At 43.1% G+C, this 14,617-nt stretch overlaps 1 non-coding gene across 1 annotated transcript; it reads left to right on the forward strand.

Moving 5' to 3' along the window:
* The first annotated feature begins 12,544 nt into the window (after positions 1–12,544).
* On the forward strand, positions 12,545–12,652 carry LOC120222751. The gene has a single exon (XR_005526112.1). It is a non-coding gene; the product is annotated as a U6 spliceosomal RNA (small nuclear RNA).
* The last annotated feature ends 1,965 nt before the right edge of the window (positions 12,653–14,617 follow it).

Here is a 14,617-nt window from a genome sequence, read left to right on the forward strand (position 1 = left end):
TGAGATTGGAAGGAACAGTTCAGAGGCTGCCTCTTCATCCATCTGAGTGGGACCACGGAGCTGCTGGCCAACGCCCCCTTTGGTGGAAATTCACATCTTGTGAGCATGGAGGGAAGGGTCTAGCTCTCATCGCAAGGGATCAGAAAAGCCAGGATGTGGGACATACCTGTTCCCTGTCCATTCCACTTGGCCCCAGTAACCTGTATCTGTACCTTGACCAATTGCCTCTAGCTCTCTGACAGTGTGTCCTGTGCCCTTCCTTTCCTCCCCAGGCTGTCCAAATCTGACCTCAAGGACTGTAGCTCCCTAATCAGCACATTTATCTAGAGTTCTACTAGCCAGTACAGTTGCCACTGGCTGCATGTGGCTATTTAAATTTAATTAATTGCAATTAGATAAAATAGAAAATTCAGTTCCTCAGTCACAATAGCCACATTTCAAGTGCTCAGTAGCCCCATGTGTCTAGTGGATCCGGTATAGATAATGTTTCCATCATGGAAGAAAGTTCTATTGGACAGTGTCACTCTATCTGCTCTAATTCTCCTTAGAGGGAACCTCTCTACTTTCTCCTTAACTGACAAGTCCTCCTGCAGCCCCACTCTGTGGAAGCTCTTCCTTCTACCATACCCCATCTATCTCTGGATAGACTAGTCTGTCCTTGGATGAAAACTGTTCCTCCTTCACACCTCAGGCCAGCTGGCTAACACACCATCCAACATTCAGGCAAGTCTTTGTATCTGGCTCATCCTGCTTTTCCACTCAGATCACATGGATGTGAGAAAGTGACTGGGAGGTGGAATAATAAGTGTGTGACTTTAGCATCCATGTCTTTGGACCATTTGCCACCACCCTTCAGGCCTCCCAGTTCTTTGACCTTGACATCTCTGAAAACCCTGTCAATTCCACTGCAGTCACCTCTTCCAACAGGCACAGTCTGCATCCTGTCACCTCTGGAATCTCACTGAAGGCCTTCCACTTTCTGACCCCTACTTCCTCTCTTTCTAACAGGCTTGTTCATTGACCTTTGATGAAAGATAGCAACAACTATCTTTCCAGGTCATGGGGACCTCCCACCCTTTTGCTCCTCTACTTTCTTTCCATCGATTAACCCTTTTCTCTGTTCACTTCTCACCCTATACAAGTTAGAGACAATGGCCCATCCCTTTGACAACTCTATTGTCAACATTTGAATCTCCTTTATTGCTCTGTCCCTCTGTCACCTCCACCTGACATGGCATCAAATCTGGACAAATCCAAACATCTGCTTTCTTCATGCCGGGCCCAAGGCAATGATAGTGCTGGCACAGGTCACACAACTATGCAGAATAGTATCAATATAAATTTCTGGGTCCTACCCCTTCTCACATTCACAAGAACTTCCCTCTTTGTAAAATTATCCCTTTCTATTTTGCATCACTTGGAGAATTGCCATCAACATGAACAAAATAAAAGAAGAATCTCACTTAACCCACTCCCACCTCCACTTAGTGTCCCATTTCTCTGCCGCTCTACTGAACAAAACTCTATGAAAGAGGTATCTAAACTCACTATCTCTACTTCTTTCCCCATTCTTCAGAAACCCATTTCCTTTAGGATTTCAGCCCTAATACTTCCTTAAAGTGTTGTCAAGTTTACAAATGATCTCCATGTTGCCAAACCCAGTGCTCACATCTCTGCCCTTGCTCATCAACCTCTTAAGCATGGTTTATCACTCCTTCATTCTGGAGAAACGTGCTTCTCTTGGCCCCATGACACTCCATTTATCTGGGAGTGTTGAAGGTTAGGAGCACAGCCTCTGGAACTGGAGTGTCTGGGCGCAAATCCTGGCTGTGCCAATAAATAGCAGTGTGACCTTGGGCAAGTTACTTCTCCTCTCTGGGTTTCCACTTCTCACCTCTACAACAGAGGTCAGAATATTAGCATCTGCCTCACTGTAAAGGTTATACAGAAAATACTAAGAATAGAGCTTGTTACATGGAGAGATGCTCAATGAAATCACCATATGGCCGTTGATGGGGTTTAGGACATGCTACACCAAAACACGATACTGTGGTATATTGAATATTTTAAGATGAAGGAGTTTGACAAAACAGCATAAGCAGAAAGGTGTCTGACCTTCTCTCCTCTTCGCCCCCTCCCCCCTCAGCAGATCATAAGACCCTCATGTGAGAGGTGCTCTCCCTATATCCTGAGGAAAAGAACTCCAAGGGGGAAGGGGATGCCAAGAAGTATCTGAACAAACAGGCCTTGCTAAGTTCCCCCCAGTTTGTTACACTTAGCTTAAACTCTTTATCCTGTCATATCTTCTCATAACTCTCCACTCTTCACCAAACCTAGTATGAAAACACTAAGGTTTAACCATTTCTTCGGGTCTTCATTTCCTTAGAGGGCTTCCATATCACATAAAACTTATATTAAATAAATGTGTATGCTTCTCTCTTGTTAATCTGTCTGTGTCAGTCTAGTTTTCAGACCCATCCAAAGACCCTAAGAGGATTCAGGAAACCTTTTGCTTCCACTTCAATGTCTAAAGGTCCACTTAAGCTAAACATGTTCAAACAAAACTCCATGCCTTCCAAGTCTTTCTTCTCTAGGTCTCCCTCTTCTCTATCAGTGGCACCTCCCAGAAGTGCAAGTCAAAGGCTATCTTGATTTTTCTTCCTTCCCGCATCTTTACATCTAAGCAATCAGTAAGTCCTGATTGCTGCTCTACTTTCAAAATATACCCAGATCCTGAGCAATTCTAACCACTTCTACAGCCACCACCATGGTAGTCCTAGCCAGTGTCCTCATTCACCTCCTCCATATCTCCTAGCTTCTACTCTTGCCCTGATGCATGTACACACCCACCACAAGTCAGCCAGAGCCACGTTCCCCTATGCTCTCAGTCTGAGTGATAAGGTAACTCCATTCACCCAGATATCCAAGCTGGAAACTGGGGTGCCATTTGATACTCCTCTTTCCTTCTCCCACTCCAAGAACTAGTTAAGTGTCTCTTCCTGGGCTGCCCTTCTGCCCCAGCACTCACTACTCTGCAAAGTCACTGTCTCTTGTCTCACTCCTTCCTTCCTCCTGGATACAATAAGAAACACATCTCATGCTTGCCCACTCACCCAAGCACCTGGTACAGTGCCTAAGTGGGTACACAAGAAATATTTGCCAAATAAATGAAGGAAGGGATAAAAGTTAATTTCAAATGCAGTGTGTATGATCAAGGTGGCATTTCATATCAGAGAAGTAAAAGTGTGGAAAAACAAGCTGGATTTCCTACCTCACACTCCACACTGAAATAAACTCCAGATGGCTCAGAAATTTAATGTAAAAAAATTGAAACCATAAAAGTACTAGAAGGAATCCTGGGGTGTGGATGGCCTTTCTAAGTATGTCATGAAAACCAGAAATCATAAAATAAAAGAGAGAGAAATTGAAAACTTCTGTATGGCAAAGCCCACTATAACCGTCATTAGACAAATGATAAATGAGGAAGAGTTATTTGCTATTTGCACCACATATGACAGGGAAAGACTTGATCATCCAAAAATTAAAAAGGTCTCCTTTCAAAGCAAGCAATAGGAAAACAGGTGACAAAGAAGGAAACAATTCACAAAAGAAGTCCATTAACATATTAAGGAAATGTAAAGGTAGTCAGAAATTCTTATCCCTTTGTCAGATATGGAAAAGTGAAAATGAGGACCCTAGGGGTGAGACTATTTTTTTTATTAAAATTTTTGAATGTTTATTTATTTTTGAGAGACACAGACAGCATGGAAGCAGGGGAGGGGCAGAGAGAGGGAGACACAGAATCTGAAGCAGGCTTCAGGCTCTGAACTGTCAGCACAGACCCCAACACGGGGCTTGAACCCATGAACCATGAGATCATGACCTGAGCTGAAGTTGGACGCCCAACCAACTGAGCCATCCAGGTGCCCCAGGGGTGAGAGTATTAATTGTTGCAATGTTTCTGGAAGGGTCATCTAGACATACATAACACAACAAATGAAGAAGACTCCCTTTGACCCAGCAATACCAACATTTAAAAATTCACTTTATTATCTGATATATACATAATGGTATATATGTAAATTATATAAAATGTGATGCAGGTAAACATGTACCCACTAGCCAGCATCATTATCTAAGCCTTTTGTCCTGAGTCCTGGTACTCAGGATGACCTGTTCTGGCTTGGGATAAAAGGCCAATGTCTCTGCTTGTGCTCTTGATCCATCTCCTACCACCTACTCAAGAACATCCTGCTAACATTTCACCCTTTCTCTTGGGTCATCAACTATTTCCTCTTGTTTGGATCATTCTTTCTTTATTAAAATTTTTTAATGTTTTATTTATTTCTGAGAGAGAGAGAGAGAGACAACGTGAGCAGGGGAGGGTCAGAGAGAGAGGGAGACACAAAATCTGAAATAGGCTCCAAGCTCTGAGCTGGCTGTCAGCACAGAGCCCGACGTGGGGCTGGAACCCATGAACCGTGAGATCATGACCTGAGCCGAAGTCGGACGCTCAAGACTGAGCCACCCAGGTGCCCCTTGTTTGGATCATTCTGATCATCATGAAAATGTGTTATAATTTTTCCCACCATAAAAAAGTTTTTTTTCTTTTGTTAAATGTTTATTTTTGAGAGAGAGACAGAGTGCAAGTGGGGGAGGGGCAGAGAAAGAGGGTGACAGAAGATCAGAAGTGGGCCTCCAGCCTTGGCCTCAACAGCAAAGAGCCAAATGTGGGCCTTGAACTGGGAAAACACAAGATCATGACCTAAGTTGAAGTTGGAGGCTTAGTCAACTGAGCCACCCAGGTGCCCCAGAAAGTTTTTTCTTGGTCACATCTTTCTCTTTAGCTGTTCTTCATTTATTGCCCTTCTCCCCTTCTCAATAACGATCCTGGAGAGAATCCTCCACACTCCCTGTGACTAATTCCCTACTATCTCATTCCACAGAGATGGCTCTTGTCAAAGCTACCACTGCTTTCCATGTTGCTAAATCCAATGGTCAGTTTTTAGTTCTCATTTTACCAGATATGTCAGCAGCATTTGACACAGGAAACACTCCTTCTAGAAACACTTTTCTCCTGGCTTCCAGGACACCTTAGTATTCTGGCTTCCCTTCCACCTTACCGGCTCCTTTGAAGTTTCCTTTGACCTCTTCTCTTCACTCCTACCCTATCTTTTTTTTTTTCATAGTTTATTATCAAGTTGGTTTCCATATAACACCCAGTGCTCATCCCAATAAGTGCCCTCCTCCATGCCCATCACCTCCCTTCCCCTCTCCCCCACCCCCATCAGCCCTCAGTTTGTTCTCAGCATTCAAGAGTCTCTCGTGGTTTACCTCCCTCCCTCTCCCCAACTACTTTCCCCTTCTTCTCCCCCATGGTCCTCCGTTAAGTTTCTCCTGCTCCACTTATAAGTGAAAACATATGGTATCTGTCTTTCTCTGCCTGACTTATTTCGCTCAGCATAACACCCTCAAGTTCCATCCACATTGCTACAAATGTCCAGATTTCATTCTTTCTCATTGCCATGTAGTATTCCATCGTATAGATAAACCACATCTTCTTGATCCATTCGTCCGTTGATGGACATTTAGGCTGTTTCCATGTTTTGGCTATGGAAGAACCCAGAACTCATGTCTTTAAATACCATATGAAGACTGATGACTCCCATATTTACATCTCCAACTCAGGCCTTTCACCTGAATTCCAGATTCCTATATCACAAGACCTATTCAATATCTCCACTTGTATATCTATTAGGCATTATAGTTGGTGTCTAAACTAAACTCCTTATCAGCCTTTTCTTCAAAACTCATTCTTCCCATAGCTTTCCCCACAAAGTTGGTGTCACACTATCCTTCTAGTGGCTTGGGCTGAAAACCTTGGTGTGATCTTTGACTCCTCACTTTCTCTCATTCCTTATTCCATTAGGAAATCCTTCAGCCCCATCTTACCAATAGATACAGAAATCTGGCCACTTCCCCCCATCTCTACTGATTTGCTGTTAAGAACAACAGTGCTCTGAACATTCTTTTATACATCTAGTCACAGAGGCAAGAAATTCTCTAAATGAGCAGTTCTCAAACTTTGGTGAATATCAGAATCCTCTGGAGGGCTTGTTAAAACCCAGAGTGCTGGACCTCATCCCCAGAGTTCCTGATTTGGTTTGGAATCCATCTGCATTTCTAATAAGATGCCACGTGATGCTGATGTTACCAGTGGGGAAATTATAGTTGGAGACCCATAGCTCTAGAGTATATTATACTCAGGAACGGAAATGCTGGCTCATAGGATTCATGTGTGTTCTATCTGACAACAGAACACTGATTCTTATTTCTACCAGCACTGGATGAGACTTCCCAGTGATCTACATACCTGTCAACACTTGATGTTATCACACCTGTTCATATTGCCAATGTAGTACACATAAAATGTTAGCTCATTGTGGTTTTGGGTTGTATTACTCTTGTCTATCTTTAGGTGGCAAATGCATGGGATTTGGGGTGAGGAACACAGTACAAGTATACTCATTGTAAAAATTATTTATGATATTTAAAAAATGGTAACATTGTAGGTTTCCATCAATAGGTACATTCAAATTTTACAACAGAACAGTATGTGAATGATCAAGATGATGATTATAGGTCTCTAGTTATGGATATGGAAAATGCCTATAATATATTGTCAAACAAGAGGGGAAAATAAGTTTACATAAGATACATGACAGCATGTGTGACAGCATGTATAGTGAGTGTGATTTCATTTCTGTAAAATTGTTCAAAGGAATTGAGAAATACCTTGGAGAATGTTAATACTTGTTATCTTTAGAAGATGGATTTGGGGTTACCTTTACTTTCTTTTTAAAAATTTTCTGTAATGTCATTTCTTTTTAAGTGTGCATATTTCCTTTTTCTTTAAAAGAGTGGTTTTGCAAAAATACATTCTGATATGTTTGTATATAATAGAATGTATCTGGAAGGTTTCACATGAAACTTATCAGAATGGCTACTTCTAGGCAATGGGCTTGTGTGGGCTGAGTGGGAAGGTACTTTGAGTTTCTCTTTATTCCATTCTGTATTCTTTGATTTTTATGACAGTGTATTACTTTCATAATAAAAAAAATACACTAATAAAAACAAAAAAGAAAAGAGACCTATTCTTAACACCCAAGCCAGCTTTGCCAGCCCCTGCTGCTGCCAGGCCAGCCCAGCCCACCTAGCTGTGCTGAATCTCCAAAGACTTCACAAGGAATCCACTTAAGTTGTGCCAGACCTCCTTTGGCAAGGGAGCTTTCAAGCTGTGGATCCAGGGCCAGTCATTGGACTACCCAAGGAAGAGTTCCTCCTGCTTCTGGGTGGTGCTCTGAGCCAAAAGCAATGTGTCACCCCCATAAGGCCTGTGGCTGTGGGATCCCCCACCCTCTGTGGTAGAAGGAGCAGCCAGTCCCCCAGAGGGTGCAGAGAGAAACCATTAACACAGCCAAGAAGCTGATGGACTTTCAGAGGCAGGCAAGCTCCAATAATGAAAACCAATGTCTCTAACCAAAGCACTTTTAAGTCTATAAGGATCATAGGTAGGAAGAAATAAGTTCTACAAAATCAGAAAGATGTAGAGATGGTGAATGTGAAGTCATCTACAACACACTTGGACGCCAGAATCAGAATCTCCTCGAACTGAAAAAGAATTAATTTGATCTAAAATAAAGACTTCACACAGCGGGAACCGGATCTACAATGGGACTGTGTACAGTTGTAATTTCTCTAAAGCCACCGGAAGGAGGGATGCTTCTTTTTCACAGCAGCCCCGCTGAGCTCTGAGTGACTACCACGTCAACACATATAGCTCAGTCTCTTCATGGAGTGTTACCATGTGGTCATTCATTTTCCTTTGTCTTCCCCAGTCCACGAGTTCCAGAAGACAAATCAGCTCCCATTCCTTTCCTGCCTCTTCCTAACAGGCATGGGGCTTAGCACGCACTAAGTACTCAGCAAATGTTGGGGCAACGGAATGGGATCATCTCCAATATAGAAAGAAAACAAAGATGCCATTTTGCAAATGCCCTTCAAAACTGAAGGTAGACAGTCATAGCTGGATACCTCCTGGAATTACTGCCCAATCCTCTATGGTCCAGTATGCCCATCAAGGCAGTAACACACAGGGCTTGGCTCACAATGTTGAGTTCTAGACCAAGACAGCCTCTTTGGACAAATGGGTCCCTCTCTAGGAAGTGGCTTGAAGGAGGTGACATTCTTTTGAATACTTTCTCCTTAATAAAACTGCCATACAAGGGGCACCTGGGTGGCTCGGTCAGTCGGTGAAACATCTGGCTTCAGCTCAGGTCATGATGTCACAGTTTGTGATTTCAAGCCCCAAATTGGGCTCTGTGCTGACAGCTCAGAGCCTGGAACCTGCTTTGGATTCTGTGTCTCCCTCTCTGCCTCTCCCCAACTCACGCTCTGTGTGTGTGTGCCTCTTTCTCAAAAAATAAATAAATAAACAAACAGTTATTAAAAAAAAAAAACCCTGCCATATGAAACAAAAACTGAAATCCAGTGGTGGGACTTCACTGTGCCCCCACCCACTTCTACCAGCCTTTAGCTGTTCTTGCATGATTTGGCCACTCTTGACATTTGTGTGATGATAACATTTGTTCATAAGTAGGGGCCCAGTAAATATTTGATGTGTTTTTAAAACAGGTTAAATTCTGCTTTTTAAAGCTCTTTCAAAAGTCATACATATTTGCACTAAAATATCACAATTGGGGGCACCTGGGTGGCTCAGTTGGTTAAGCATCCTACTTCGGCTCAGGTCATAATCTCAGGGTTCGTGGGTTCAAGCCCTGCATTGGGCTCTGTGCTGACAGCTAGCTCAGAGCCTGGAGCCTGTTTCAGATTCTGTACCTCCCTCTCTCTCTGACCCTCCACTGCTCCTGCTGTTTCCTCTCAGAAGTAAACAAAACATTAAAAAATTTTAAATATCACAATTGTATAGGATTATATGAAGTCATTCCAGAAGGTACTCCCTGAGCTCCATCCCTTGCTCCTCTCCCCATGATACAGACAGAAGGAAATGACATCCAAAGGTGGGTTTCAGGTGGCCACACATGTTCTGAGTGTCTGCCTTGAGCCAGGCCTTGGTTCTAGGTAGCTTTGTCTGGTAGGGGATACAAAAGTACCTGAGAGACTTAAAAAGTCACTGAGTCCTGAGGCAACACTAGCCTGGATGTGGTGGGAGTCAGTGGGTAGAGGATAGAGGGATGTTGGGGGAAAAAATGGAAAGAGATGGTGGTGGAAAGAGTAGCCTGGAGCTGAGCCTGGATGTTGCAGAGACCATACCCATTTAGAGCTTCAGGCCTCAAAGAAGGAGGAGGCAGAGGTGGAAAGTGGAAGTCATGTCTCCTTTGGCTGGCTGAGAGTTCTTTCAGGTCACAGGTCTTAGCCCCTGGATGTGCTCACAGGGGACATGGGCTGCTCTGTCAATGTTTGCAAAAAGGGAGAAGGATGGAGGGAGAGAGGGAAGGAAGGAGAGAATGTCCTGTTAGTGAAATGCCACCATCAGATGAAGGTTCTCTGCAGCTCATTCTATATGTGTAAAAGCTGGACTCACAGCAGTGTTTTCAAAATGAATAGATTTTTATTCATTTATTGTATTTTCCTAGGGGAAAAGGCAGGGGAGGGAGAGAGGGTCAGCATGTGCTTCAAAATGATAGAAAGAATAAAAAAATAACAGAAGAGATAAGAATCTCAAATGCCATAAACCAACCCTAAATGGGGAGGGGAGGGAGCTTCCTGTTCCATGAGCTTGGGAAAAAGAGAAAGGGATCAGGAAAATGGCACAGGCAGGGCCCCTCCCTATAAAGTCAGGACTCCACATAAAGCTAAGTAAACGTGGACTCACATTTGTCTGTCTTCTATTAGCTCATCTGTGGCCACTTTGAAGGTTTCTTGCAGCAGCAGAAACATTCCTAAGTCTGGGATATACTTTCATCTCCCCTTTCCCTGGCCACCACTCCCAGGTTCCACAGGGAGTACCCCACTAGCCTTCTCCTCCCTTGGTCTGTAGGGTTTAAACTGGCATGTGCACAAATAGGACATGGGTTTGGTGTTCATTAGAACAAGGAATGGGCTTAACCTGGAGGGAGTTTGGGCTAGGATTGAGAAAGAGAATGTCTACTTGCTTCAGTTACTTGGACAAATCTTTTACTCAGGAATTAGATTTATTCATGTGACATAATTGAGGAAGGGAATGGAGTAGGAATTTAGTTTTCAGTACTGCTGTTCTGAGGGGCAGGTAATGAAACTGCTTTGAGAGAGAGTGAGACTGAAGGGTCCATGTGACAGACAAGTGGAGAAAGTGAGCTGACAGCAGGATATTATGGGGCTGGGGTTCAGGAGGACTGTCCAGGGTGGAGGCCAAGTGTGTTGGGGTAGAGGCAATTTTCAATAACCCCTGGAGGCCACAGAGGACATGGCATCATCTAGGCAGTATGGTAAAAGTTGAGTGCATGTAGAATGATAAGGAAGGTCAGGGAGGAACCCTGCCCAGCTCCACCAAAAACGAATCCCCAATGGGGAAGGAGCCTGAGAAGAAAAGGTCAGAGATCAGGCATCAGGAGTCACATTTGCCAAGACTCTTCCTGTTTCAAGGAGCAGAGGAAGTGAGCATGGTAGAGAGGGAACAGGATACCCACCAGGTTTGACCTGCTTGCTCCCAAATGATTTGTTCCCACTAAGAGCCAAGGACTATTGTAGCCACCAGTTGAAAATGCCTAGGATGCACAAAAGATGGCAACAGAGGCCTTGCCATTGTCAGTAGCCACTGTTGCCACTCCTCCCCACTCCCATTCCTCCCCCTACCAAGGAAGGAAGGAGAGCAGGAACTGGCTTGTGCATGGCAGGGGACTGACAGTGGAGAGGCTCCCCAAAAACCTTCGAGTTCAAAACTCTCCCATGAACCAGTGTCCCTTAATTTTCTTGAAGAGGGTGTAGTGGTGGGAGGGCCTCAAGGAGACTGCACTAGGAGAAGGGAGAGTTAAATCAAGTCTGAGATAAACATTTTAATATCGTCTGTTTCAACAACCAAAAGAGAAACTTCTGAAACCTGCCCAAGATGCTATTAATGGATGGTATGCCTTGCTTTACAGGGTTCAGTTGAAGAGAGTGATTAGTGGTACATAAATAGCTGACACTTTTTTAAATGCCTTTTATGTTGGACCCTGTGCCCAAAGCTTTACAGAAATCATCTCAGTCCACCCCACAGCAGCCCTATGAGGGGACAAAGGCCTGAAGGTCACACAGCTAACAAGTGGAGCTGGAGTCCTAACCTCCACTGTTGTTAGCTCAATTAGCCAGTACATGGGGAACCAGACTAGGGGCATTTGTGGGAGCTACACTAGTCATACCAATAGCAAAGCTAATATTTATCGAAAGGTTACTATATGCCAGACACATTACTAAGTGCCTCTGTTAGTAGATGTCTTGGGAAAATTCTCTTGAGGGCCTTGGATTCCCTTTTTTCTAACACTTCCTAAGAAGATTTTCTTCTTTTGGTCAAAATTAAATTACTGGAATTGTGCAGGCCTTAAATGGAAGAGAGGCTGATGCAACTTGCTGCTTATGCCAGAGTTTAAACATTTGTACAGAATGCCACATTTGAAAGAAAGCATGTAATTGGCTTTTAGCAGGATATTTTTAGAAAGATCAGAGAATGACTTGTATTTGGGCAGCCCAACCTTGATTATCTGACTGCTTGAAAGGAGAGAGAGAACTACACATGGTCCAGATGAGGACAGTGAAACTCAAGGCAATCAGGTCATTTGCCCAAAGCCACTCCACTCAGGAGTGGCTGAGTCTGGAGAGCAATCTAAGGCAGCCAGAAGCCTTCAGATAAATCTCTCTGCTGGGTCCCACTAACTTCCCCCAGGAGGCTCAGTTTCCTGGCTCTGAAAGCCCAGGAAGGACAGTACACACACATGGATGCATACCTCCAGTGTGGATACGGTGCTGAGGGACTTTATATTTGACAGATTCTACTTCCCCTGCCAGGCTGGAGGTCAAAGCTCATCTTGAGAGGAACTTTCCTGAAGGCGCAGCTCAGGAGGGGAAGGGATAACCTTTGAAACATACACATGTCCAGGATTTACCCATAGAGCTCCTAATTCTTTGAGATAATGTCCCCAGAGACTCAGGTGTACTCCAAAGATTAAGGACTGTGGCTCCTGAGTAAGGCATGCAGGGCAGGGTGGGGAGTTTCAGGAGAGTAAAGCAGGGATGGAGCTGGAGCAATTGTGGGGCCAGGAGACTTCCTCAACCTGGTTTGCCAGCCTTGGGTCCTAGGGCATGAAGTTATCAAGGATACCAAAGATATGAAGGTAATTGAAGGATGTTCATATTTATTCAAAATGCATTTCAGGGCACCTGGGTGGCATACTTGGTTAAGTGGCAGACTTTTGATCTCAGCCTAGGTCTTGATCTCAGGGTCATGAGTTCAAACCTCATGTTGGGCTTGACACCGGGCACGAAGGCTACTTAAAAAACACACATTTAAGCGCTCGCTTCAGCAGCACATATACTAAAAATTGGAACGATACAGAGAAGATTAGCATGGCCCCTGTGCAAGGATGACACGCAAATTCGTGAAGTGTTCCATATTTAAAAAACAAAAACAAAAACAAAACACATTTCATTAGAAAGTTTGACTATTGATGTGTTACTGTTCTCAAATTGAATTTTATCATTTACATTAATATGAATTGATGCTGCAAGACTTGGTTTGCAATTGCAGGATAATCTAGAAGTTTGAAATAAATACAAATTCATAGAAAAAAATGCAAGTTAGAAAAGTCCAAATAGTCTTATTACCCTTTAAAAATTGATTCAGCAATTAAAAATCCTTTGTTTCAGGGGCGCCTGGGTGGCTTAGTCGGTTAAGCGTCTGACTTTCGCTTAGGTCATGATCTCGCGGTTCGTGGGTTCGAGCCCCACGTCGGGCTCTGTGCTGACTGCCAGCTCAGAGCCTGGAGCCTGTTTCAGAGTCTGTGTCTCCCTCTCTCTCTGACCCTCGCCTGTTCACGCTGTCTCTCTCTATCCTAGAAATAAAATAAAAATATTTTTAAAAAAATCCTTTGTTTCATAATGGTCGATTTTACATGCCAAGTTGACTAGGCTACCTTCCCCATTGATTCAATCAGACACTCTTCTAGGTGTTGCTGTGAAGGCATTTCATTGATGTGATTAAAGCCAAAATCAATTGACTTTTTAAAAAAAATGTTTACTTATTTTGACAGAGAGAGTGAGCACACGAGCAGGGGAGGTGCAGAGAGAGAGAAGAGATAGAATCCCAAGCAGGCACAGGGATTGCAACATGGTGTTCTATCTCAAACTATGAGATCATGACCTGAGCCAAATGAAGAGTTAGATGCTTAACTCCTTTAATCAACTGACTTTAAGGGAGATTATTTTGGATAATCTGGGTGGGCCTGATTCAATCCATTGAAAGACCTTAAGAACAGAGCTGGAACTCTCTCTCAGGAGCTGAAGCTGCCATTCCCCGCAGGCCTGCCCTTCTTCATAGCCTGTCCTATGGATTTCAGGCTTCCTAGTCAGCCCCTAGCATGATGTAAGCCACTTCCTGGTAATAAACTTGTTTACATAACTACTATTGATTTCTTTGGTTGATCCTGACTGATACACCTTCCCTCAAACAAAATTTTTGTATGTATTATTTTCCTTATTAAAATATTGAAAATATTTTCAACTTTCCAGTATGATTTTTTTGACCTATAGTTATTTAAAAGTATGTTGCCTAATTTCCAAACATGCTACGATTTTCCAGCTGTTTTTATTATCAATTCGTAGCTTAATTGCTTGTTGTCAGAGGGTATACTCTATATGATTTCAATCCTTTTCCCTGTAGATATCTTTTGAGTTTTTCATTCATTTCCTTAAACATAGTAAATGTAGGGGCGCCTGGGTGGCTCAGTCGGTTCAGCTCAGGTCATGATCTCAGGGTTTGTGAGTTTGAGTCCCGCATCGGGCTCCGTGCTGACAGCTCAGAGCCTGGAGCCTGCTTCGGATTCTGTGACTCCCTCTCTCTCTGCTCCTCCCCACTCACACTCTGTCTATCGCTCAAAAATAAATAAACATTTAAAAAATTTTTAAAAAACATAGTAAATATAGTTCATCTATAGTATGTGTCTGATAAGGAATGGTGCCACAGGTGAACCCGAGAAAGTGACTGAGAGTTGACCTGTGGAACTAGTGCCTCCCTGTGGAGCTAGGACATGTTACTGGGGGTCAGTATTGCCCACCGTTTAGTTACTTGCATGATATCTTCACCAATTTTTGCCATATCTAAGTACCACATGAATAGTTATTTACTTAAAATGTGTTCTTTACATTGACTCATTCTTTCAAATTCATATATACTTACATAAAAGGTAAACTTTATATTGCCATTCCAAATGGAAAACTAGTCATTTGCCATAAATAGAAGGTAGCCATGAAAAGAAACATTACAATAAGAAGAGAATAATATATTATCTAAGATATTGTAGCTTTAAGACTTTAAATATATTATTTAAGATATTGAATGCTTTAAGACTGAGGCCTGTTCTCTTAT

This window comes from Hyaena hyaena, unplaced genomic scaffold (assembly GCF_003009895.1).
Source record: "Hyaena hyaena isolate Hyena2069 unplaced genomic scaffold, ASM300989v1 scaffold_917, whole genome shotgun sequence".
In the NCBI taxonomy this organism is placed as follows: Eukaryota; Metazoa; Chordata; class Mammalia; order Carnivora; family Hyaenidae; genus Hyaena; species Hyaena hyaena.